The 25,709-nt window shown below is 43.2% G+C and overlaps 1 protein-coding gene across 6 annotated transcripts in view; it reads right to left on the reverse strand.

The window, feature by feature from the left end:
- EPB41L3 (erythrocyte membrane protein band 4.1 like 3) overlaps positions 1-3,706 on the reverse strand; it is a 138,397-nt gene extending 134,691 nt beyond the window's left edge. For 3 of the 6 annotated variants that reach the window (XM_045781814.2, XM_087869956.1, XM_045781811.2), the window contains exon 1: positions 3,469-3,594. The gene's annotated coding sequence lies outside the window, so the exon portion shown is untranslated. Of the gene's footprint in view, positions 1-266; positions 1,864-3,468 lie in introns of those variants that run through there. The other 3 variants (XM_087869959.1, XM_087869958.1, XM_087869955.1) reach the window with 3 other exon arrangements.
- Between the last annotated feature and the right edge of the window lie 22,003 nt (positions 3,707-25,709).

Raw genomic sequence — 25,709 nt, forward strand, 5'->3', positions numbered from 1 at the left:
GTACAAAGAATAGTAAAATATAGACATAGATATATAGTCTCTGTGCATAAACAAAAATATAGACTCATTCTTGCTCTCTGGATAATTTTTTAAATGGCCATTTTTAAAGATTACATATAGTGTTTTCCCCATTAAAAGGGATATTCGATGATGTCTACTATCTCATTAAAAAAAAAAAAAAAAAACCTCTTCTTCCTTGATCTATGTAACACATTTGCCTACATAGCCTTGAATTCACATCTACCTTCCCATCCTCCAAACAGTACCTTATGGTGCAGCTCAACTTGAGAAAGGAGAGTCTCGTTCATTTATCAGGCAAAGTTAAAGCCAGCAAGATGCTTCAGACCGTCTGGTTTTGCCTGCCCCACCCTTGTTTCCTTTGAGCCATAGTGATGTCACAACACCAGGCAGGGCAATGACTTCACTGCTCCAGTCCTTGCTTCTGAGCACACAATTCTTTGCTGCCAAGGCAAATCGAATGACAGCAGAACCCTCCAAGAGTGTCTGACAAATGCCCAACAAATTAGCAGCTAGCAAGCCTTTTGAAAGAAATAGATGCGGCAATTGCACCACTAAAGATCTCTCTAAATGAAGTGGTGCTAAAGATGAATTTGATCCACGGTTTTCAATAGTAAGTCTATATCCCATAATAAAGCTGACATTCAGGGCAGGACTGTGGCTGGATACTTGGAAGACACTATGGGAACCAAAGATGTCCAGGGCAGTCAAGGTAATAAGTAACCTCTCTCTTCATTATAGTCAAATTCTCACAAATTCTCTCTCTCTCAACCGTGTATTTTTCAGCTTACTGCTGAAGTTCTACTTTACCGAAGAGGACACGAATTCTAATTTGTGAATTTTAAGACTTTTTTAAAAGCACTAACTTAAAAGATGAGTATGTATATTACAACACGTAAGACCATACCCTGGACAAAAAGCTCCTGCCATATTTAATCCAACATAGAGTAAATCCAGAAAAGATTCACAAACTGATGACAATATCACATCTCTCAGTACATGAAGGGTTGCTTGTCTTCTATCTGGGCAGCCCCTTAATGCATTTGACCAAACAGTTCTAAAAAACCAATGTATACATAAAATAGTTTCTAATCAAGTAAAAAAAAAAAAAAAATCCCTGGTCTCCTATTTCAACGCAATTCAAAGTTGGCGGAAGTCCAAACCCTGTACAAGAACTGGCAAAAACTGCCTTTAACCTAAATCACATTCATGCAGAAGAAAGAACTTAAAAATTAAACGTAAATACTTCGCAGAGACACTGACCTTTGACCTGTATTTTCTGGAACCTTGGCCTAAAAGGGGTTTACAAATTAAATAATGTGGCTACTCTTTTTATCACTGATAAATCATTCACAAAACATTTTCTTTTTGCAAAAAAAAAAAAAAAAAAAAAGCATTTGCCTGCAGTGGATTAGCTAGCTGAACTTTATGCAGTACGTTGCGCATTGGATATTTTTGCTTTTCTAAACCACCAGAAAATTATAATGCAAATAAGACAGTATTCAGTATTCAGAGATTTTCTTTTCATCAGTGCCTTGTGAAATTAACAAATTAAAGTTACTGCTTCTCAATTCAGAATTTATTTCCCCTCACAACTTTGTTACTTCAACTGAAGTTTTAAAAGTTTGAAACCAAAATTAAGATGCATTTTTAAAAAACCCTGTCAGAGCCAAGATATAAATCACTTCCCATTCCCCAGAGTTTACTCAAGCTTCATGTGCTCCCCCTTCTTAATGGGGCTTTTTTGCTTAATTTGCAGTAATCCACCGGTGCTGAGTCCAGGGCTCCCAGACAGAAGTGGAATTTTATAATTTTGGATTCCTTGAAGCTTTAAATATCAGGGTAACACACACCCCCCCCCCCCGGCCCCCAAAGAATGTTTTCACCACTTAGTGTGATGACTCTTCTACTAGGGACATTCATGCTACCAAGGGAAACTCCAGGACACCTGGCCGCCTCTGAGAGCCTAAAATGGGCCCCCAAAAAGGTCAGGCAGGATATCTGCAAAAGCAATTCTGCAGGACTGCAAGACTAATGTAAAAATACTGAAACACCAACTTAAACACGTAATGGAAGCACTACATTAGCAGGACTGCGTGGCCCTCTCAGGATTTCCCAGCCCAGCCTCCACACGTAATTAATACCACATGTTTTCTTTATCATTCTGTTTGTTCTCCAACAATCTCTTTCCAACTTTAACCCTGGGCTGCAACTGGAGGAGAAAACCCTAGAAAACTTTGGATCCGTAAATATAAAACCCCAAAAGGAAAGCCTGCTCCCACTGCAAGGGACCAGTTACAATTTACTAGGTAACCACACCCACCGCATTGCAGAAGCCATGAACTTGGCGGGGGTGGGAGGGGAGAGGGGAAAGGCGGAGGGGATGAAGTAGGGCGAGATGAGAGGCGAAAGTCGAGAAAGCGAGCCCCCGCGGCAGGGGCCGGGAAACACCCGCCTGGAATTGGCCGAGACCACGACTCCCGCGGTCCGATGCCCCGGCCTCCCCACCCCCACGCGCTGCAAAGCCGCCCTCGCAGACACCTCCCAAGGCAGCTCGCAGCCCCGCGGGGGCCAGGTGAGCAGTGCCGCTCCCCGCCCCTCGGCCTCCCCGCGCTCCGGCTCCTGTGCGGGGGCCAAGGGAGCGCAGGCTGGGGCGAGGGACACCGCAGGTGCGGGGCCAGGAGCAACCTCTCTAGGACGCTCCCTCCTCCTCCCTCAGCGGCCGGGCTGCAGCCCCCGCCGCCGTCCGAGGGACGCCGCCCCAGTTCGGGGAAGGAGACAAGTTACATAAAAGCTGCCGGCCCGCTCCCGAGCGGGGATGCTTTGTGCCGAGCGCACCTTACCGGCCCGGCGCCGCGCCCGCCCGCGCCAGGCACCCGGGACGACCCCGCAGCCGCGGCGCGCTGGGCGCAGGGCCCCTCCCGCCCGCCGGCCACCCGCCCCCGGGCGGCGCCGCAGTGTCGCCCCCGGTCCCCCGCCCCTCCCTGCGCAGCCCGCCTCGCCCTCGCCCCCAACCCGGAGCTAACTTAAAACATGGCGCCCCAAAACGGGGGATTTGGGCAAACTGGCACTGAAGGGACGCGGGGACCGAGCCGCCCCTCCCGGCCAGGGCTCCGGGGAAGGCCCCCAGGCCGGAGGCCGATGCTCAGGCTCCGCGCGCCTGCCCAGCCTATGCTGCAGCGCGGCGGGCGGGCGGAGCGGGCACGTCCCCGGCTGGGGGCGCAGCGCACCGGCTCGGCCCGGCCCCGCGGGGGTCCCGGCCGGAGGGCGGGCGGGTTCCGGGGCCGAGCCGGGCGCTGGGCTCCCGCGGTTCGGGCGGCCGTGCGGCGCCGGGGCACGCGTCAGCCGCGCACCGCGCGCGCCTCGCCCCCGGCCTCACGCTAGTCCTCCGCGTCTCGAAAACCGGAGACCCCCCTCGGATCCCCCCGCTCCGGCTGCCAGAAAAGTTACCTCGGCTGGGCAGGCAGCCCGCGCGCCGCGGCGTGGGGACGAAGCTCGGGCTTGCGTCCTCCCGGCTGTGCGCAGGAGGCTCGGGCGTGGGGAGGAAGCCGCAGACGCGGGCTGCTCGCCGCCGCTCCCCGCCCCCCTTTGCAGGCGGCTCGGAGGCTCCGCGGAGCTGCGGCGGGGGCACACGCCCAGAGCCGGCGCAGAGAAAGCCAACCCCGTCCTGCTTTCGCCTCCCAGCTGCGGGGGAGGGGGCCACCGCAGCACTTCAGGACAGTTAGGTTGTAACAGGCTTCTCCATCCTGGCGCAGGGTCTGGCTCGGCGACAACGCCTTGTGACAGTTGCCAATAGCATTAGCCTTTGGATTTCCACTTTAGGTTACAGCCCAGGCTTTCGGTCCCCCTCCTCATGCCTCCCAGCCACCCACTGTAAGAAGGGGGGGGGGGGGGTTCCTGGCCATCAGGTGAGTAATTTGCTGGCTCAGGGACTGCAGTGGTGGGTTTTGGTTTTGGTTTTGTTTTTTTTTTTTTTCCTTTTTGAAAGAAGAAAAAGCAAATTGTCGGCGTCTTGCACAGGGTGGGTGTTCAAGAAATACGTTAATAGGGAATACGTGAATTAAAGGTTGAAGGAAGAGGTTCCCTGTCTTTTCGGCAGGCCCCTCCTTCCCACTTCCTCCTTCCTCCCCACCATCAAGATCCAAAGTTACAGGTGGTCTCCCAAGCGTCCCAGTCTATCAGGGAAGTAAGTCATTATTGATCAGGCTTTCAGCTGAAATGGAGGAGGGGGAGCTCACGCTCTGATTTACAGGTGAAAGAGATTATTCCAGGTCATCTCACAATAAGCTCTAATCAAGTAACCAACTCATATTAACATGTTTAAGGCCCTCCTTAAATATTCCTGGTCACCCCTTCAGGCGCTCACCTACTCACTTAACGTGGCAGGACGGATTCACAAAAACATTGCATTTACTATGAGGTGCCAAAGATGTGGTGCAGAATACAAGCTGGTGGCAGAGATTAGGAGTCTCGGTCTGTCAGTGAAGCTTCTGGAGGTAGGGAGACTTGGCTTGGGGTTTTAGGACAGGGCAAAGGCAACAGAAAAGGGGAGGGGCGTTTTGGTGGTTGTGTAGGAGAGAAGATTGGAAAATCATGGTTACTGTGTTGCTATGGAGTTTATGAACCTGTATTCAGTAGAAGATGTGCAGCTTTGGGAAATTTTAAGCAAGAAAATGTGAAGTTTTGTTAAAGGAAAAATAATCTGGTAATGCGGAGAATGGATGGGCAAATACAAGGAGTTGATAGGAAGTGATTGTGGCATTGTTCCAGTACTACAGGTAACAAGGACCTGAGCTGTCATGTGACAGATAACGGTGATAGTTCAAATACTGGAAGATATATTTGGGGATTACCTGTATTAAGTTTCTATCAGGCCACAGGAAAATATTATAGACATATATACCCAAGTCACATTTGTACATATACGGCTGTGCTTATGGCATATAAGATCTGTGAATGAAGAAAGGGTTTTTTTCCTTGTTTGTGTGCACACTTAAATGCTCTCCTTTAAAAGTGGACTTGAACAAATTGTATTGTTTACAACAAACACTAAGTTGGCATTATCATTTCAGACACAGATGGCTTCATATTTTCATTCATTTTATTGCCATATTTTTGCTATTTTTTTAATTGAAAGCAAACTGTTTTCTCCCTGATTCACAAATCTTAATCTTTCTGGTGATGGAGAAAATCAGCAAAAATGTACAGATGTCTGTTTTCTTGGGAGAAAATGTTAGCATACTAAATATTATTTTTTTTACAAGTTAGAAGTACCTAGCTAATTATCTGAATATTCCATGAATTCAAAATTTGGAGTAAAAACCATACTGCTTCATAGTTTAATAGTAAATCTGGGAAATAATTACTATGAAACTCTTTGGGCTTGACCAAGGCTCTCACTCTTTTTTTGATTTTCCTGGCACAGATATGGAGAAAAAGAAATGCCAAACAAAAACTTGTGAGCAGCACAGAGCTCTACCAGTAACTTGCTTGCACCTCTGTAATAAATCCTTTTCCTTCTACTTATTAATATCATGCAGGAGCCCCTCAGAGTCATCTCTGTCTCCCCACAGTGCCTCACTGAGAACACTGCAAGCCAAACACTGAACATTTTTGCTAAATGAATGGATGTTGACTAATGAACTAAGTTGTCACTATATTTGAGAGTTGAGTTTCCTCATGTATAAAATAAGAGATTATTTCCAAAATTCCTTATGCTTCAAAAATACCCAGGGTCTATAAAAGACATTATCACATCTCAATACCTGCTGAGTAAAAGCAATAATGAAAACCTTTTTAACTCTTATCAGGAAATTAAATTATGAGCTTTTCTACATGGAAAAGAGAAGGAAAGTAACAAAATTAAGTAGAAGGCAAGGTGATGATCCTGTTACAGCTGGATTTGCTTTCTTTCATAAAGACTAATTTCTCCCTGCATTCCTCTCACTACCAAAATGAAGCGTCCTATAGCGGAGAATTCTTTATTCTTACCAGTATGAAAGCCCTTCTGGTGCTTTTTCATTAAGTTACAGAAAAGTAGTCCTTGGGTCGAGGGAATGCTTTTCACACACAGTCACAGAGCTACTGCAGATTTGTTCTGAGAACCCAGTTCATCAAATTTCTAGTTTATTGTATCTACATGGCAAATACAGAAATAATCCATGAAACATGGGGAAGGATTCCATGACTCCAGGCTAGGTCTCAGGATGCCCACTCTGGTTTCAACCACCGTACTAAGGCTTACCCTACAACAGTATTCTTATTTATGGGCTTTCTGAAATGATTCTGTTGTATACAAAATAGATTACTGAAGGCCAACAAGCCATCTAGAATTCTAGCCATGGTACAGAGAAAGGGGGCATAGCTAACTTCTGGCAAGGTAACACATGTGTGGAACTTTATCCCAAACCATAGAGACAGGATGTCACCCAACCCCAAGTGCCAACAGCATACTGACTCATTGACGCTGGTACCCTGCTAACTGTAGAGCAACGTAACTCCAACCTGAGAGCCAAGGCAAAGGCCGAATTTGCAGATTGTATCACAGTCATATGGTCAGCCCCATCGACAAGACTCCAGAAAGAAATGGTGGAGAATCTGGCCAGTGAATACATTGGAACTTAGCCCTTCAGCATGAGGATTAGAAGACCACGGAAGCCTAACCAAACCCTACAGAGGTGGCCCCTCCAATAGGCCTGCAGCACTCATTTGCCCTCTTCGACAACCTCAGACTACTGTCACATGAAGCACTGTGATCTTTTTAAAACTGTCCATATTCCCCAGGACTTTAAATTGACTGTTTCTCAGCCTAAGATGCCTTAGTAGATGTTAACAACACTTGCAGTAACTAGTTGAGGCGTCTTGCATGCTCACGATCATGGCAGGCACCTCTGTTGCATATCAAGTCCTTGAAAATCAGGACACAAAGTCTCTAGCCACAGCATTGCTGGGGACCATAAATAAGAGAAATATGGGGATGAATGCCTAATTCAAAAGCTGCAAGCTTATTCTTATGAAATAAAAATATGTTTAAGAGTTTCTAGGGTTTGAGAATACTGTCAAGTTTATAGCTCATTAAGGCTTCCAGATGCTCTCTTCATTCAGGGTTTGTATACATCATTTTAGGGGTCTGTATCCATGCAGAGCACAGATGCAAAATGAGTAAAAAACCACCCATAATTATAAATGCAGCATAAAATGTACAAAAATATGTACACATGAGAGGGAGCCAGTTTAGACATGCCTACACATCATTTAAAAAAAAATCATTCCTATTCATCAGAATTTCCTATTTGCCTCCTTTCTCTCTTCAGGTTATACTCTTGTAAAAATACTGGTTGTAAATGTGGGGCCAATACATACTGTATAAATTTCACTGTATTAAAATATACACTTATTAGGTTTTTTAAAAAACTTTTCCCATTTCAAGTAAATTTTAGAAATCTCAGCACTTTTAAATGGAATAATTTTAACAACAAAAAAATTAAGGTTATTCTAATCCTCAGTTCTTTATAAAGTTTAAATGCTCATTCTCTTCTCCCCTTGAGTAAAAATAAAAATCCATTAAGACTATTTTATATTTGGCCAGTTTATATATAATGGCAAAATACAAAGAATGGAAAATTACTAAATTCAACTCCCAAACTCTGAGACCACAGTGATATCCCAAACATGATCAGTATTGGGTTATACTAAGACACTTAACATTTCAATCATTTCCCCCCAAAAGACATAAAATAAATGCCAGCAAGCCTCTCAGTCTCCTATAAAGTTGTAAATAATCCTAACCAGCTATTATATTTTAACAGCAATCAACAAGAAAAAGCTGAAGAAGAAAAACAAAAGAATTAGCTGAAGAAGAAAAAAACGGGTAAATAAGACACATTCAGTTGTCTGGTTTATTAACTTGTTAACTCTCTCTTCAGGCAAACATGCCATAGTTAACTTATAAACTAAGAAATGCACAGCTGTAACTACACCAAAAAAAAAAAAAAAGTCAGCTTTGCATCTTAATTTGATTCTTGCTTTCCAGCACTTTTTTTTCTCTTTCCAATTACCTCACCATACTTGCTCACTTTAACAGCGTGAGTACAATCTGCAAATGTGATTCCACTCTAGTCCACAGCTTCCAGAATGTTCTGGGAATAAATGAAAATACCATCTAGAATATCTGTGTCCCTTGAAATAATTCTGGCATTTAATAAATCAAAGCCATTTTTTAAAAGCTTCCTCTATTGACTCTTTTCCTATTCAAGATGTTTATCAGGACCTTGGAACATTCAAGGTGGGCTTCTTTGCAGATGATACAAATCTGAGAAGGATGCCAGAGCTTCTCAATCCAGATTGTTTGTAAGAGCTTAGATTTTATATTTCCATGTCAACCATAACCTTGGAAAGTGATAGAAGTATTCACACCATTTACATCAGAGTCATGCAGAGTGCTTGTTAATATAACCCATTCTTGGGTCCAGCCCTAGACTAAGCAAATCAGAACCTCTGGGGTCCAGAGAGCAGGCACTTTTAACAGGTCCCCAGGATCTAGGAGACCAGTGTCCAACAATAATCCCACAGGTGACAAAGTTAGTGTCCTCAGACAGATGTTTCGTAGAAGTCAGAACAGAGACAAGTGGTAGGAGGTTAGCCTCAGTCAGCCATATAGGTAGCAGAACTAAAGGGAGTCTACGCTACAAGTCAGCACACATTTTGCAAGAAGAGTTATTGCTTGGATCCTGTCGTATGCATCAATTTGCAACAGCAGTTCATTAGCAGGAAGTATAGTAATAAATAACAATGAAAGATTGTTCTGTACCCAGTTCCAGCAATAATTGGATTAGATGCCCATTTACTGAAGATTGCAGTAAAACTACAACTCTGACCTGAATTTCCAAGTGCACAAAACATCTTTACAAAGTTGCCAAGGGATGTCTCATTCAAACAGGAAATGGAGAACTAATTGCTGGCAGTTTTGGTTAAGTATGAGATTTGACAATCTCAAATCCTGCAAGTAGAGACTTTAAATTATTAATACCTTTGGTATAACTTACATATGCAAACAGACACCCCCTGTACTGATTAGTGAAACCTAATGAACAAAATTAAAGAAATTGACCAGAGGCTGTATCTTTCTACCCTTAGCTATAACATGAGGAATTTTGTTCAGAAAAACAGTATCATCAATCCCACTAAACTAATGATAATTTTATTGTAAGGGTCTTATATTTTTCATATGGATTTGTAAGGTTCTTTTAATTTTATAGTTGATGAGATCTATAAGCATGAAAAATTTTATTCTAGCATTACGTCTACATGTATTTAAGTAGCAAGACAACATGGGGGCATCAGAAATAGTTTCTTTGGTTAAAAGACTGTTAAAGAACGAGATTTCAGCTCAATAAAAGGACTGCTATTGTAACATGGACCAGGTTGTCTTATGGACTCTAGGCTATCTACCTAGAATGTTCAAGGAGATACCATATGTCAGTATGGCCCCAGAAGACAGTCCTCTATCAGGTGGGCACTTAGGCAACGTCATATTTAAAGTTGTGTCCAACTCTGAGATCAAATTGCTTTCCATGTGTTTGCCACTCAGGAACCAGGAATTGTCTACAATTCTTCACTGTTGAGGTAGAAACTCAAGTGTTTACTTCATTAGGATACACTGATAGATGTATATTTACATGTTATGGAATAGCCTACAAAACTTCGTTATAGGTTGAGATTGATTTGTCATTGGTTTAGTGCTTTTTCTCTGTAAATACGACGATAGTATCCAGCACCTGTTCCCCGCCCGCATGTTTCTCTGATCCATCAGTCTAATCTACTTGTCCCACCCTTGCTCATCAGACCTTTCTTAACTCTGAGCCAGGTTTTACTGAGTGGCCTTCGGTGGCTGAGAATGATGTTGAGTCAAGGTATAAAGATTCTAAGTAGGAAACCATTATATTTTAAAGCCTTTTCCTAAATTTTTTCCAGGTGTTCCAATGCCCATTCCCAAATTATTCCACTGTTCAACAAAATCAAGCAGGCATACACCTGCTGTATTACATATACGTTCATGAACACCACTAGAGCTCAATGAACAGAGTACTAGATGATACCTTAAAATCGTTATGTGGCCTTGGGCAAGTTTCAGCTTTTCTTGTTATCAATATCCATTGAAATATTCCTTCCATTTTTTGTTTTATTAGCATAACATGATGATTCTCAACCATGGCTGTACAGAAGAATCACTTAAAGGAACACTTAAAAAAACATTAACTGAAGGTCACTATCATGCCTGGGTGATAGATATATATGGCTTATTATTATAATTCTCTTTACTCTGTGTACATTGGCATATTAAAATAAAATTTTAAAATACTGATGCTTGAGATCTACCCCAACCCAATTAGATCACAACCTTTAGAAAGTGAGGCCCAGGTATCAGAATTTTGTAACCTTTTCCAAGTGGTTTTTATGTGTAGGTAGAGTGGAAGAACAGGAGAACAAATCACAAAACTGAACGTTTAATAATTCCTCAAAAGCAAGATGCCATAAAAGTAAATGTTAGTAGGATTAATATAAATTCTTAATAAAAATTAACCAATTAATTGATATTGACTACCTATTTATAGCCTTAAAAAAACTACCTGAAGTACTTGATAGCAGCCATTGGATTGAACATGTGCGTACCCATCATCGTCTAAAGGTAGCTGAACGTTTGGACACACGTTTGGTTTCCTGGGCAGTGCCCGCCATCTGACATGTTGGTCCGCACAACTCCTTAGGGGAAGCCTACTACTGTAGCTGGCTGCCCACGTCATTGTAATGTGTCAATAAAGTGATGGCATATTTAACAACAGGCATAAAGAACTCATAACACACTAAATATCATGACTAGGATTTCAACAACTCTTCAAACACTCCAGAGGAAAAAATATCATTCATGGTTTTAGTCCAAGTTCTTGGGTGAGATAGAGAAAATACACATACACACTTATGTTTATCTTAGGTGACAAATAGTGGGAGGTTCCAGCAATGTGCTTTTCGATGAAACAGATAAAAATACTTGAAAAAATTAGAGGGGTCTATAGGGAAGCATGTCTAAATAAATATAATCTTCCTGTTTTATGAATGGGAGCTAGCAGTCTTCCCAGGGGTGCTCAGGCATTGGGTACTACATCACGGTGCCCAGCCCAGGGATCATTAGTTCTACTCAGAGTCAAATGTATTGATCATTTACTTTGTGCGAGGAGCTGTTTTACACACTCTCGTTCTATGAGACTATCTCATTTCACCATTGCAAGAGCTTTGTGAGACAGATTCTGTGATCACCCCTATTTTACAGAATGTGGAAATGAGGCAGAAGCAGGTCCAACAGTGTGTCCAAGGAGACACGATGACTGGTAGAGCCAGGATGGTCTGGGGTGATTGGACTCCTCAGCTGGACATGGAAGGTCTCTCACTAGAGAGCCAAACACACACACACACACACACACGCACACGGTTAAATTTCACGAAATCGCCAGTATTCAGTTGTTTTTCTGGCTTTCGAGAATGGTAATTTTACGGTCCGACAGTGCACCGCAGTGAGGAAACACTACCTCAGCTCTGAGGGCAGAGTGGTACTGAGTTAAGGAATGACTTTCCACTACCACGGGCATTTAGAGAACGGAAAGGTCTCTGAGAATACTGATACAGAAAAAATACTCAGGTCATTTATAGTTTAAGAAGCTACTAAAAGAACTTAAGGCAAATGCTAATGAAAATCATTATCACCATTATTAATTTTTATTTAATACAGTATGTGCCACACATTTTTAAGTGCTTCGTATGTATATTTTCTCTTTTTCCTCACAGTTTTATAAGGCAGGAACTCTTAGGATCTGCATCGTAGGGAGGATAAAACTGAGGCCACTGAGCAGCTAACTAACTTGTCCCTGGTCACACATCTAGGACCAATTTTAGTCTGCAACCTGTGCTCTTAACCACGATGCTAAGTTGTTCTTACAGAATTCCATATGTTCAGTTGGAATCTCCTCCACAGAAGAGGAAATATTACATTTAAAAAGTGGTAGTATGCGTGGAATCCTTATATAGAGATGTATCTATCTTACGAAGAAGACCGTTCTACTACCGTGTACAGCTTGAGAAAAAGACCAAAAGGGAATGCTCTGACTCATGGGTAAAGCCTAGTGGCTTCAACATATATCCAGACCCCGACCACTTCTCTTCACAGCAGCCACAGGCCCTCGGGTATAAGCCATCACCAGCCCCCTCCTGGTTCCTGCAACAGCCCCATCATTTCTCTCTTCTGCCACCGTGAGTCCTTTCTAGTCGTTCTCCAGACAGGTGTCATGATCCTAGTAGATCTAGCTAGATCACGTCAATCATATATATTCAAAGTTCCCCAGACCTGCATCATCTGGCTCTGATCCCACTGTTTGGGCCCATCTCCCAACCATACTCCCTGTCTCTCTCACTCTGGCCTGGCAGGTCCTCAGACAAGCCAGGCTTCTCTCACGCTTACATCCTCATCTCTGTCACATCTGCTCATGGGTCATCTTCTCCAAGGGGCCTACTCCGATAACCTTATTAAACCTGTGACCAGGCTACGCCAGCACTCCTACCCCCTTATCACCTAACATACCTATCAATTCCTTATTTATCATGTTTATTGTCTGTCTCCTGCCACTCATTGTGGGACCTAAGTCCACAAAGGCAGGGGTTCTGGGCTCCTATTCACTGGTGACCCAGAGACCTAGAGAGTGCCTGGCAGAGGGAAGGCATTCACTGTACATATGTTGGATGAAAGAATGAAGAAAGCAACAGGGATTATAAAATGTGAGACTCTGGGGAGAAGAGTGATTAGAGGAATCGAAAATACAGAATTGAGGGGTTAGGTGCCCAATATTGGGATGAGACACCAGAAGGAAGAGCTTGAGAAGGGTGGGCCTATGATGAAAGAATGTGCATCGTTCCACGCAGTATACCTCCTCCACACGCACTGGTGGAACTGCTTTGGGCAAAATCTCCCAATCATCCTAAAGGACTCCCCAGCCTCAGCCCTGAACCCACACAGATGACACCAGTTGGGTGCCTCTCCCACCACGTGCTCAGAGATGAAACAATGGTAAATCCACCCCTCCTTAAATGCCACTGGGTCATTTCTTAACATCAGGGCAGATTTAACCAGCACTCATCTTCTTGGGACAAAAGAAAACATGACAGGATCGAAGCAGGACCCTCTTTCCTCATCTGCGCAAACAATGAAATTGACCACAGCGGTGGAAAATGTCAGATCAACCGAAGCGGAAGTGTCCAGGCTAATATTATTTTTCATATCAATGGTTGCCATGGTGATACTTATAAAGATTTAGCAACAATCAGGCAGTGAATTTAAGAGGCTGCTGAAGGAAAAGAAGTTGCAACGTACCCTCTGTCTTCACAAATCACTCTCATCCCACTTGTGCCCAATAAATGGCTCACTTCTTTTGATTGCACTTGGCATGCCCATGAAAGATGAGTTTTCGATTCAGTAATTTCAAGCTTGAAGCCTGTACTGTGTTTTTCCATTTGGTCTGCATTAAGGTTTTATTCAGTGATTCATGGTGCCTTTCCAAGGTCACCAGGCCATTCCCTCATCTGCCAAGAATGTCTCCTCATCCCCAGCCTCTTCCTCTGCCAGAGCACCCAAGTTCCAAGGCCTCCCACCCCCTGGAAGGGTATCTGTGTGTTAATTACCATTGCCAACTTTATGCAACAGCCATAATTTAAACAAATTTTAGGAGATCGAAAACCTAAACCACTCCCTACACCCCCACTGCTAGACTGTGAGCTCTGTGAGGGCAGCAAGTCACCTCTTACTAATATTTGTATGTTCCAGAATGAGCAGCATGGCACATTAATCCTTAAAAAAAATGAAAAAATAACTAGCGCTCAGTACTAGAGAGCTGAGTGAATGACACCACCAATCCTCAGTCATGAAAGTTAGAAACCCTGGGGCGCCTGGGTGGCACAGCGGTTAGGCGTCTGCCTTTGGCTCAGGGCGTGATCCCGGCATTATGGGTTCGAGCCCCACATCAGGCTCCTCCGTTATGAGCCTGCTTCTTCCTTTCCCACTCCCCCTGCTTGTGTTCCCTCTCTCGCTGGCTGTCTCTATCTCTGTCGAATAAATAAATAAAATCTTAAAAAAAAAAGTCAGAAACCCTGGTATCTTCCTGGCACCTTACTCTCCTTCAACCCCCTTTATTAGATCTATTACCAAGTCCTTTGCATTCTACCTTAATCTCCTGGATCTGTCCTCCTCGCCCTCCATTCTATAATAAACTTTTGTCAGGTCTCTAATCCAGCCTCCCCTCCCCCACCTCACTCCACCCCCTGCCTGGACATGGGGACTTGGGACATGCGTAAACTCTCAGAGCTGTAAGACCAATGCTGTGGCCCCCTGCTTAGCACACTCCCTTCTCACTGTTCCCAGGGCAAGGACGACACCTTCTAGTGCAGGATCCTGAACCATACCCCTCCCCCTGCTCTGGGCAGACTGGTCACCTTTCCACCCCCTAACTAGGTCACTTATCCTCATTGGGGGCTCTGGCGGCACCAGTCCCTCTGTTTCCCAGCACCGCCCCCAGTGCAACTATGCACTGTGTGTGCGGGATTATTGGAGGAACCCCCGTCTCCCGTCATGAGACTGAGGACTAGGGTTGCTTCCGCTCACTAGCGTGTCCCCCGCTAGCATACTGCCTGGCACGCAGGAGACACTCAGTGAACATCTATGAAAACTAAAGCCCCGTGGACTGTCATGACGGGCACTAGTACCACCCATACTACTTAGGCGTCTGCCTATGCAGGTGAGGGGCTCTCTACTTCTGCTGGACACAAAGGAAAAGGAAAAGCATAGACCCCAAATCAACAAGGCTCTTCTGCTCTTGGACATTGAGTAAGGCTCACAGAGGGCACTCACATATTTATTTGCTTCATTTTTTGAACCGGGACTGAGGAGAAACCAAAACCTTGCCATTTTCCTAGCGCTGTGGCTGGAGTAGGGACATCTGACACCAGAAATGCTACCAGTATAGGGGGGAGCATGACCCAAATGTCCCCCAGAGCAGAGCATCAGCCTCTGGACTTCACCACTGGGTCCCATTTGGTCTCTGGATGTCAGTGATTAATCCTGTTAGAGAAATTAAAGGGCAGAAAAATGAGACTTCTACATCAGACATCAGGGATGGGCTGAGGGAAGGCCGGGCAGACCGGGAGTCTGTCTGTCTGCCCAAGGCCCCACGTGGGGGACAGAGCGTGAGGCCTCGCGTCAGCCCACTGGCTCCTCGGTGCGCCAGCGCCGAACCTTGGCTTAGGCCCCGTTGCCTCATCTCCATTTACCTGCTTTCTCATTTCTAAACTGAATGACTAAACCTGCTTCAAGGACTATTGAGAGGATTAAATGAAATAATGGACTTAAGAAGCACTTAGTAAGCTAAGTGTCCTATGATGGTGTTGCAGTTAGGCCGGCAGCTCCCAATAATAGGCCACTCTCCTCAGCAGCCGCCCGGCGGGCCCTGAGGCCTCCTCCCTCCCGCAGTCTCACCTCAGGGGACTCCAGGGTGCAGAAGCGGAGCAGGGGTGCCCTTGGAGAATTAGCCCACTTGACAAAGTGAAGGAGGATGCCTTTCAGCCCTGGGGGGGAGGGTGGACTTATAAATCCACTTCACAGATGGGCTGGGAAAGCAGCAGCCAGGAGCCCTTAATGGCTAATCCGTGGGGGCTGCTGACGTGGTTACACTGCCCGATGGAAATGGGGCAAGTGCCGGAACTCGGATCTGCTCGAAGGGAACAGACCTCGTATTTTTAAATAAAGAAGTTCTATGTTAGCATGTGTGCTGGTCCTAATATGTTGTTTTTTCCTTTCCAGTCTTGCAGCCTTTGCTAGAAGCATTTTTAAGGCACTTATTTGAGACGTTCTTTGCAGAGCATATGCCTCATTATTTGGGAATCACTTCCAAACCTGCAAGTCCTCACGTGGTTGAAGATGGATTGGGTTTTTTGAAGGAGACAAGATGATTTCGCACAGGCTAATGAATAAGGGGGTCGGGTGGAGTCAGAGTGTCAAAACCAAACCAAAACAAAACCCTGAGTTTTAACTATGAACACACTCAACAGAATTCTGAGGACAGTTTAATGTGCTAATTTAGAAGGAAGTTCCCAAGTACTTCCAAAAAGATCTTGAGCAACAGAACCACCTCCACCCACAAAAATAACTCATTGGTTGAGTGCTTACTGTCCGCCAGGCGCTCGTCAGTACTTGACACACATTGTCTCACTCCGGATTCAAAATATCCTTAAGTCTATTATACCCATCTTACAGATGACAGGTTAGGGAACTGCCCACGGTCCTAACCAGATAAACAGTAGAACTGTACTTATCTGCATAGAGGTATTTACTTGAATGTCTCTCCTCTCCAGAAAGTCAGCATTCCTTTGAATGAGTGCACTCTGGTATATTTGGGTTTTTTGAAATTTATCATATAATACTCAAACTTCTTTTAATCAATACAAAAACAGAACACTGCAACAGATATGCAGAATCAATGGAGCCTAGGGCCTAAACCGCTAGGAACAGGGTTTTGCAAATGTACAGAAATCCCCAATGCTTAAGAGAACCATTATGAAACCCTTTCAAATAGGAAGGAGAAATGGGCTTAATAAAAACCTGGAAGTGAGCAACAGATAAGGGCCTTTGTATCCACATACCATTATGCCTATGTGGAGAATTTAAGCTGGTGATACATAGAATAATTATGTATTATACTTAACTATAGAAAAGCTGCCCAGCCTAGGTGTTGAAGAGTGGAGTTTAAACCTGGTTCTGGAATCTTCTGGCTGGGTAGTGAGTTATCCTTCAGGGCCTCAGTATCTTAGTTGCAAAGTGGGGATGACCACATCATCCTCTTTATGGAGTCACACAAGAATCAAACACATACGTTAAGCTATTCCAGTTATGCCCAGCACACAGTAAGCACATTATAAATGTTAGCTGCTATGAGGGGCACCTGGGTAGCTCAGTGGGTTAAGCATTTAACTTCGGCTTGGGTCATGATCTCAGGATCCTCGGATTGAGCCCTGCGTTGGGCTCATTTGCTCAATGGGGAGTCTGCTTCTTCCTCTCCCTCTGCCATTCCCCCCACTTGTACTCTCTGGCTCTCTCTCTGTTAAATAAATAAAATCTTTAAAAAAATTTTTAAAATGTTAGCTATTATTAATATTTTTTTATGATTTTATTTATTTATTTGACAGAGATAGAGACAGTCAGCGAGAGAGGGAACACAAGCAGGGGGAGTGGGAGAGGAAGAAGCAGGCTCATAGCGGAGGAGCCTGATGTGGGGCTCGATCCCATAACGCCGGGATCACGCCCTGAGCCGAAGGCAGACGCTTAACCGCTGTGCCACCCAGGCGCCCCTATTATTAATATTTATGTACAAATACATTAATTTTCTAAGGATCGTCATCTGGGAGAGAGCACAACAGGACAGAGACAGTCATATTTTACAAGTGTTCTTACTCTTTGACAGTCGTGCTTTAATTCAATTAGACTACATCAGGTATGAGATTTTTTAAGCTTTAGGAGGGTTTTCCTTGCCAACATTACACAGTGCCTGAAATTAATTAAATGATAGTTGCTAAAGTGGAAAGTTTCCAGGATCATTTCTGTATAATCCCTCAAAAAAGAATAATTTGGCATATACTCCTTATGAAGATGAATAAACATTTTTTTTTCCTGTAGAGAACTCTGCGATCTTCAAAATATTTGCCTTACAGTTTTATTTTTATGACGTTGAGGCAGCCACAGTCAGTCTAAATTTGCAGATCAATAGAATAGATGATAATGTTTTCCACCATGGAATGTTCTTGTATCATTAAGTCTGGACTTATTAACAGCCCTATTTATACAAATTAATGGAGAGGGATATTTTCCCCGGTTTCCTAATTTAGAACGCTGATTTTATACAAAATGAGAGAGACAAAGTGATGGAGACCCTGGAGTATGTACCAAAATGTGAAACCTCTGCTTTTGACACTAGAGCCCTGCCTTTGCCCCTATTTTACAATGAGAAGGAGGCCAGAGAATGTTCCACTGGGGCTTTCTGTAAATTCCTAGCTAACTCAACAGCCACCAGAGGTAGGACCCCGGAGGCAGAGCTTCATAGCACCAATGCAAAACAGTGGCAACTGGGTGTCATTAACATGCTACAGTTTATCTAGACGTGAAGTGTATCGCGGATGAAATAGGCTTTTGTCCAATTACCTGGGAAGCCAACCACTACAACAGTCTTTCCGTGGGACAATGTCTGCTGAGTTCCAAATAATCAATCTGCAAATGAACTTCTGAATGTACATGTTTATAAATTCACGGTTATTTGGTTTAATTTGAAACCCTCTTGCAGTCCATGCCAATCACGCAGCTTTTACTTGGTTACCTCTCCAGGAAAATCTATGAAGACTAAACAGAATTACTGATGCTTTTATGACTCTCTTGGATTCTTCATATGGGATCTAAATAAAATATTTTTCATCTGCCACCTAATTGACAGCTTTTCGAGTAAGACCAGAGAAAATTCATTATACTGCACCTGTATTATGACAACGGTTATTATATTTAAAATTTTGCCTTTATGCACTTTAAAGCACGAGTATGTTATTTAGCCTAACTTTACGTCAGTGTTTCTTTTCATCTTATTTTGATCTTTGGCTCAAACACTCTGATACCATCCCAATGTGAAATTATATGTACCTCCATTGGCCTTCCCCAAAATGCTGCTGCTTTCCCTCCAAATCCTCCCAGAATCTGTGCACTGGGGTAGGTTTTTCTGCACCTCGGAGTTACAGAGATGCTGAAAGTAATCCAAGATATTTGTATAAATGGGTGATAGAAAAATGGAAATAGCACAAGAGCTGATTAAAGCTACATTTAAAATTCGATGGGTTCCTTGATTAATGTCACAGCAACAGTGATGACTGACAGGTGGAGAACATCCCAATCCTCACTAGTCCAGATTCCGGAGCCCTGAGAGGGAAGAACTCTCATTCCTACCTTAAAATTAATTTTGCAGAAAAACCTCCCCCCGAGAAACATTAAGAAAGACTACACAATTCTGGCGGCATGACCTACCTGATAAGAGTAACTTTGTAATTTTAACTTTTTCAAACCTAATTCACTCTGTAGGAAGAGACAGCCGGTTACTGAGTGAAGGCAGAGCCTCAGGTAAAGTCCAAGTTCATCTAAATAGGGGAATTAAGCACACAGATCCTAGAAGTTCTAGAGAACACTGCAGGATGCCCTGCTGCACCATTTCCAAAAATCTACATTTGTTCGGGTACACTGATCAGGAAAAGGAACATTTGCACATTTATTGAAAGGAAATTAAATGGCAGGCGTTGTTATGTGACTTGAATGTTACATTCCATACTTTACATAGTAATTTCCAAGACTTTATATTGGCGGGAAAAGAAAAACAAAGAACTTACTATCTTTCATGGTTCTCTTATGGCCATACAAGGCAAATCCTTCATTAGAAGTGCCAAGCTTCTGAAAGGCCAGTGGTAGACTGAGTGAGATGGCCAATGAGAAATTTTAAATATGATACACAGTTGTAAATAGTTTTTAAAAATTTGCTTCATGTGGTTAGCCTGGAGCATCTGTAGTGCCATAAAGCAAAAAAGCACTAAAGAGGGGGTAGGGGTGCATAGGAAGAACACAGGAGCCAATCCGAAAGAGCTCCTAACAGTCATGGCTGAAACACTTTAAGCAAAAAATTAAATAAGGATAGTATTGGATTACAACCCAAAGAATAAAGTAAATATCCACGAGACCATACTGCTATAAATAAATGACCGGATAAATAAATAAAAGGGAAAGGAACAACTGTGCTTTACAGAAGAATTCCAACGAATGCTTGCAGGATGAATGAAGGAAATAGAAACCTCACCATTACAAAACCACAGGAATAATTGCTACAGCCAAGATTCCCTAGAGAATGTTCGAGTCAGTGGGTGAAAGTTTAAGTCGCATGGTTTCAAAATATCTCCCCCCAAATGTTTCTTAATTACGAAAAAAAAAAAAGTTAAATCTCCAGTGGAGAAACCCAGCAGAAATCACCTTAACCAAGAAAGCAGACATCATCAGTAACAAGTCACATAGCTGTGACCACGCAGAGAGGGCACATCACCTATGTGGATTCTCCCCCCAAATGCATAATCTCAAACCAGTCATAGGGAAACAGGAGACAAACCCAAATCGAGGGACATTCTACATAACACCCGACACATCACTCTTTAAAAGTGTCAGCATCATGAAACACAAGATTAGAAGACATTAAGGAGCTCCCAGCAAGTCAACTAACATGCAAGAGGGGGATCTCAGAATGGATCTTGGAACAAAAAAAGGACATTGGTGGGAAAATTGCTAAATATAAACAAAGCCTGTGGTTTATAGTATTGTGCCAAAGTCAATTTCTTAGTTTTGATCATTAGCCCACGCCCATGTAAGTTGTTAACCCCAGGGGTAGCTGGGTGGGGGCTATCCTCTCTGTATTACTTTTGCAACACCTCTGTTCCGTTGAAGGTCATTTCAAAATAAAAAGTTAAAAACCAAATAAATGATTGAAAAATTGCTTAGCTGCTTGCTGTGTATGTAAACTGAGTTATATCTTGAAGGATGAACAGAAGTTAAACAATGAAAATGAGGCCGCCTTGATCTTCCTAGCCAGCACAGTGATCTTTAACAGGTTTTCTTAAGTTCATTGACTTGCTAACCTTCCTGTGTATCTGGAAATCTTACATTCCTTTCTAGGAGGAGAAAAGAAAGCCCTTGCCCATGACAGAACAGGAATCAGACCTTTTGCACAGCCCTCAAGCACTGAAAGCTGTAAATAGGCACCAGTAAATCTACACACAATCAGCAAATGTTAGAGGCCACTGAGCCCCTTCACCGCTCACTGACCCCCTGGCCCTTTAAAGCCCCCCTTGGCAAGGCAGAAACCACAGTGTTGGCTTTTGGACAAGAGTCAACCTTGCCCCCGGGTGTCCAGCCTCCTGAATAAAGCTCATATTCCTTTCCAGTCAACACTCGTCTCTTGAGTATTGGCCTTCCTGGTGATGGGCCGCTGAACTTGGGATTCAGTAACAAAAATGGGGAACATAGCCAACTTAGATAAAAGAAGAATGAATCGTATGACCTAGTTCCATTTCTCACTCAACCAATTAGGAGCTGTGTGACCTTGGGCAAGTTACTCAATTTCTCTAAAGCTCAGTTTCCTCATCAATAAGTAAGGGGCAAGGCAGAAGACCTACCTCAGGGAGCTGGAAAGAATGACTAAATGAAATAAACCATACGAGGAGAATAACATCCCTGGCATATTATATGAACCCCAATCGGTGTTAGCCACGCTAATGGTGCTGATGGCAACAACACTGGAAATGATGATGATGAAGAGCCTATGACTGGCCACCCGCACAAACCTTCTCCCTCCATAAAGCCCACAGAAGCCGTCAAAGCTCTGGCCTGCATACCACCAATTTGGATTCTTTCGGAGACCCCCTGATAACTTCCTGGCCCTGTTGGTTTTTTTTTTTTTCCAGATTGTTTATTGAGCACTCACTGTGTGACTTAGTACCTTGTTAGGGTAGCAAAAACAGATAAAAGAGAGCTGGTCTCTGGTTTCGGAAGGAAAAATAGACATGCTACTTGTCTAATGGGAGAACAGACAAGAACAAATCATTTAATACAGGGATGCTCTGCTGGAGGCCAGCTAACGTACTATTATAAGAGCACCTAACACAGCCTGAGCGCAGTGTTTCTGGATGGACAGGAGTTTAGACAGCAAAGAACGATGAGATGAGGGTGGGGAAGGGGATTCCAGGCAGAAGGAACAATTGAACTAGAAAAGGCACAGGATCCTCGAAATAGCCACCGAACATGGGGAACTCTGAAGATGGAAAACAACCGAACAGAGGCAGGTAAGGCCTAAGTGATCAATGACTATGTATATCAAGGTAAGTCCTTGAATTTTCACCTGCGGGTGATGGTCATTAGTGAGGGGAGCAACATAGTTAGATTTGTATTTTGGAGCCATTGTTCTGATGACATGTGGGAGAAAGGACCAGAGAGATAGAGGGTGGGTTAGTGTCAGGGCCACCAAGGAGAAGAGTTTTGCTATCCTTTAAACATGAAATAATAACTGTTGATGCTAATAAATCAGTTTTTATTCTTAAGTTATTAGCAGGGCACTAATCATGGGGATGGAAAAAAATGAGAGGGATTTAGAAATATACAGAAAAAAACCTGGCAGGATTTGATGTCCCATTTCTTGACACAGTTTCCACTTGATGCACAAAGTTTGACTGAGTTAACTCACTGTGAAAGGAAGGATCTGTAATGGATCTAGATTTCTAACTTAGGTAATACCTAACTGAGTACTGGAGCCATTTACCTATCAAGGAGGCATGGGGCAAAGAGAGACTGGAAAGAGTGTTAGATAAGTGATAGATTCTGTTGTGTACATGTTGACTCTGTTGTGTACATGTTGACTCTAAGATAAGTGATAGATTCCGTTGTGTACATGTTGACTCTGTTGTGTACATGTTGGCTCTAAGTGATAGATTCTGTTGTGTACATGTTGACTCTAAGATAAGTGATAGATTCTGTTGTGTACATGTTGACTCTGTTGTGTACATGTTGACTCTAAGTGATAGATTCTGTTGTGTACATGTTGACTCTAAGATAAGTGATAGATTCTGTTGTGTACATGTTGACTCTGTTGTGTACATGTTGACTCTAAGTGGTGTACAGGGCATTTAGTACATATTTCTAACAATCAGTGAAATATTTGCTTGAAGCTCAGGGGAGGTCAGAACTATAGAGAAGACCATGAGTCTGTATAAAATCCCCATCCAGAGGCAGCATGGATAAAAACAAGGACTTGGGCCAAAGAGGGAGCCTTTGGTTAGGGTTGGGTACAGAGAGGGTTGCCAAGAGGAAAACCAAGAAGGAGCTGTCAGGGAGAAAGACTGAGTAGAGCTAGCTAAATCGTCCAGAAAATAAGGACTGAGCACTGTCTGCTAGATTTAGAATATAAACATCACAAGTGGCCTTGCCAGAGCAATTTCAGTTGAGTTTTTGGGATAAATAATTCAGTGGATTGAAGAGAGGTCAAAAAATGCAGACATTGAAATATCAATAAATGTGGCCAATGATAATAATTACTAACTTACTGCCAGGGGAAAATAGGCTTTATAACTTGCATGTATCATTCTCTCAGTAACTGTAATGTAGCTATTATTACTGCCATTTTAAAGATGAGGAAATAGATGACAGAAGGAGAGAGTCAAAAATCTAGCAAGAAATGGATAAGGGAAAAGGTTTTTATTAAGAAAGGATGAAACAGACTTGAGTATAATCATACTTAAAGGGGAAAGAATCATAGGGAAGGGGAGGTTGAAATGTGGAACAGATAGTGGGTCTCTGGGCAAAGCTCTGGAGGAGGTGGGATCACGAACATAGGTGAGCCAAGAAGGACTCTCATTCTCAGAAATGAGAAGGAAGGACAGAAGATGAGCTTAGTTACAAATAAGTTTGGGGGCACCTGGGTGGCTCAGTTGGTTAAGCGTCTGACTTTTTTTTTTTTTTTTAAGATTTTATTTATTTGAGAGAGAGAGAAAGCATGAGCAGGAAGGAAGGGCAGAGAGAAAGGGAGAAGCAGGCTCCCCGCTGAGCAGGGAGCCTGACTCTGGGCTCAATCCCAGGACCCTGGAATCATAACCTGAGCCAAAGGCAGATGCTTAACCAACGGAGCCACCCAGGTGCCCCAAGCGTCTGACTCTTGATTTCAGCTCAGGTCATGATCTCAGGGTTGTGAGATCAAGCCCCACATTGGACTCCATGCAGGGCATGGAGCCTGCTTAAGATTCTCTCTCTCCCTCTGCCCCTCACCCCGGCTAAATATATAACAATAAGTTTGGAAATAATGGGCCAGAAAGTAGAGATAGCTCACTTTTATCACCTCAGTTTTTCATCTAAATTCCCAAGGAAATAAAAATTCTCCCTTTCCCCAGCTGCTCCACTCCTACTGAATTTCCTGCCACCAATGGCACCCCAACCCCCTGCAACCACCCACAGCCCCTTTCAAGGCTTGTGTAGTAAGGGAAGAGGGGAGACATCAGACAATGTGGGGTGGGACATGGACATAAGAACTCTACCTAATAGGGTTCCCCCCCACAATAATGGTGACATCTACAGGGCAATTAAATTGATAATCCGAACTTTTCCCTCAAACAAACCATCACATAGCAAAATATTCATTATCTTCAATAATAGCCTTTAAAGTAGAATATGGATACCTCTGGGAGCATACAATTTTTTAAAAGGCATATGCTGGCACTTGTCTAGTTTTAAGGGACTCGGTTTCCAGATTTTCAACTTCTAGATCCTAAACTGATCTGCCTGAGAAAGCAACAGCCATCTGAGGTTCTCTTTCCTTACCTCCCATTTAGCAGCCCCTTCCTCCCATTAGACAGTGCAAAGGCAAACCAGCCCCCAGGACCAATCTCCACAGAGCATTTTTCCAGGATAGCAAACTTTGCAGGTAAAAAAAAAAAGGAGCATTAAAAGATGGACAAGGGAAATTTCTTCAGTGATTGGAATTGCCTTGGTAACAGATCAACAAATATTCTGCAACTCAAGTAAATTCTAATTTTCTCCTTTCAACCAAATTGAAGGACAGAATGAAGTAGCTAATAGATTAACTCCAAGAATTGGGGGATATTTGCCGTAATATGGAGCTTCCTCCATTTGCATCCACTTTTGTACCTCAATAATTTTGTCTGTGCTTATCTAAGAAATGAGATAGACGGATAGAAAGAAAGAAGGAAAGAAGGAAGGAAGAAAGGAAGGGAGGAAGGGGAGAAAGAAAGAAGAAAAGAAAGAAAAAGAAAGAAAGAAAGAAAGAAAGAAAGAAAGAAAGAAAGAAAGAAAGAAAGAAAGAAAGAAAGAAAAAGAAAGAAAAGGAGGGAGGAAAACAGGAAGGAAAAGAGGGAGGAAGGAAGGAAAATGTTGCTGAGCCATGTCTCATTTTAGCAATACATAATATTTACCCACAAATACACAAGCTAATGGGAAATGCTCTCTTTGTTTTACTCAAGATTAATTTCCAATAACAGATTATTTTTTATATTTAGTATTTATCATAATTTGTAAGATATGTGTGTTGTGTACACTAAAGTGTTTACTGCTAATAATTATACTGATTGCTTAGTCCAGAAAATAGTTCTAAGACTTAGAATATTATGGCCACATAAAATGAAAAATGAAGCTCAAATTTCAATTTACGCACCCATTTTATTGCAGAGAATTTTGAGAGGTAATCAAAATACTTCCAAGCATAAAAATAATACATTAGGGTAGGATTCTGTGCAGGAAGTAGAATGGAAATAATAGTCTAAGGAGGAAAAGAAATGATGCAAAATATCTGTAAAAGAAAAGTCTGTTCCTGTACTTCTGAAAAGACGATGATGGATAGCCAACTGCTGCGGCATTTAAAAGGTACATATAGGGGCGCCTGTGTGGCTCAGTCGTTAAGCGTCTGCCTTCAGCCCAGGGCGTGATCCCGGTGTTCTAGGATCGAGCCCCACATCAGGCTCCTCTGCTGGGAGCCTGCTTC

This window comes from Ursus americanus, chromosome 19, assembly GCF_024610735.1.
Source record: "Ursus americanus isolate L20-20 chromosome 19, mUrsAme1.1.p, whole genome shotgun sequence".
Taxonomy (NCBI): Eukaryota; Metazoa; Chordata; class Mammalia; order Carnivora; family Ursidae; genus Ursus; species Ursus americanus.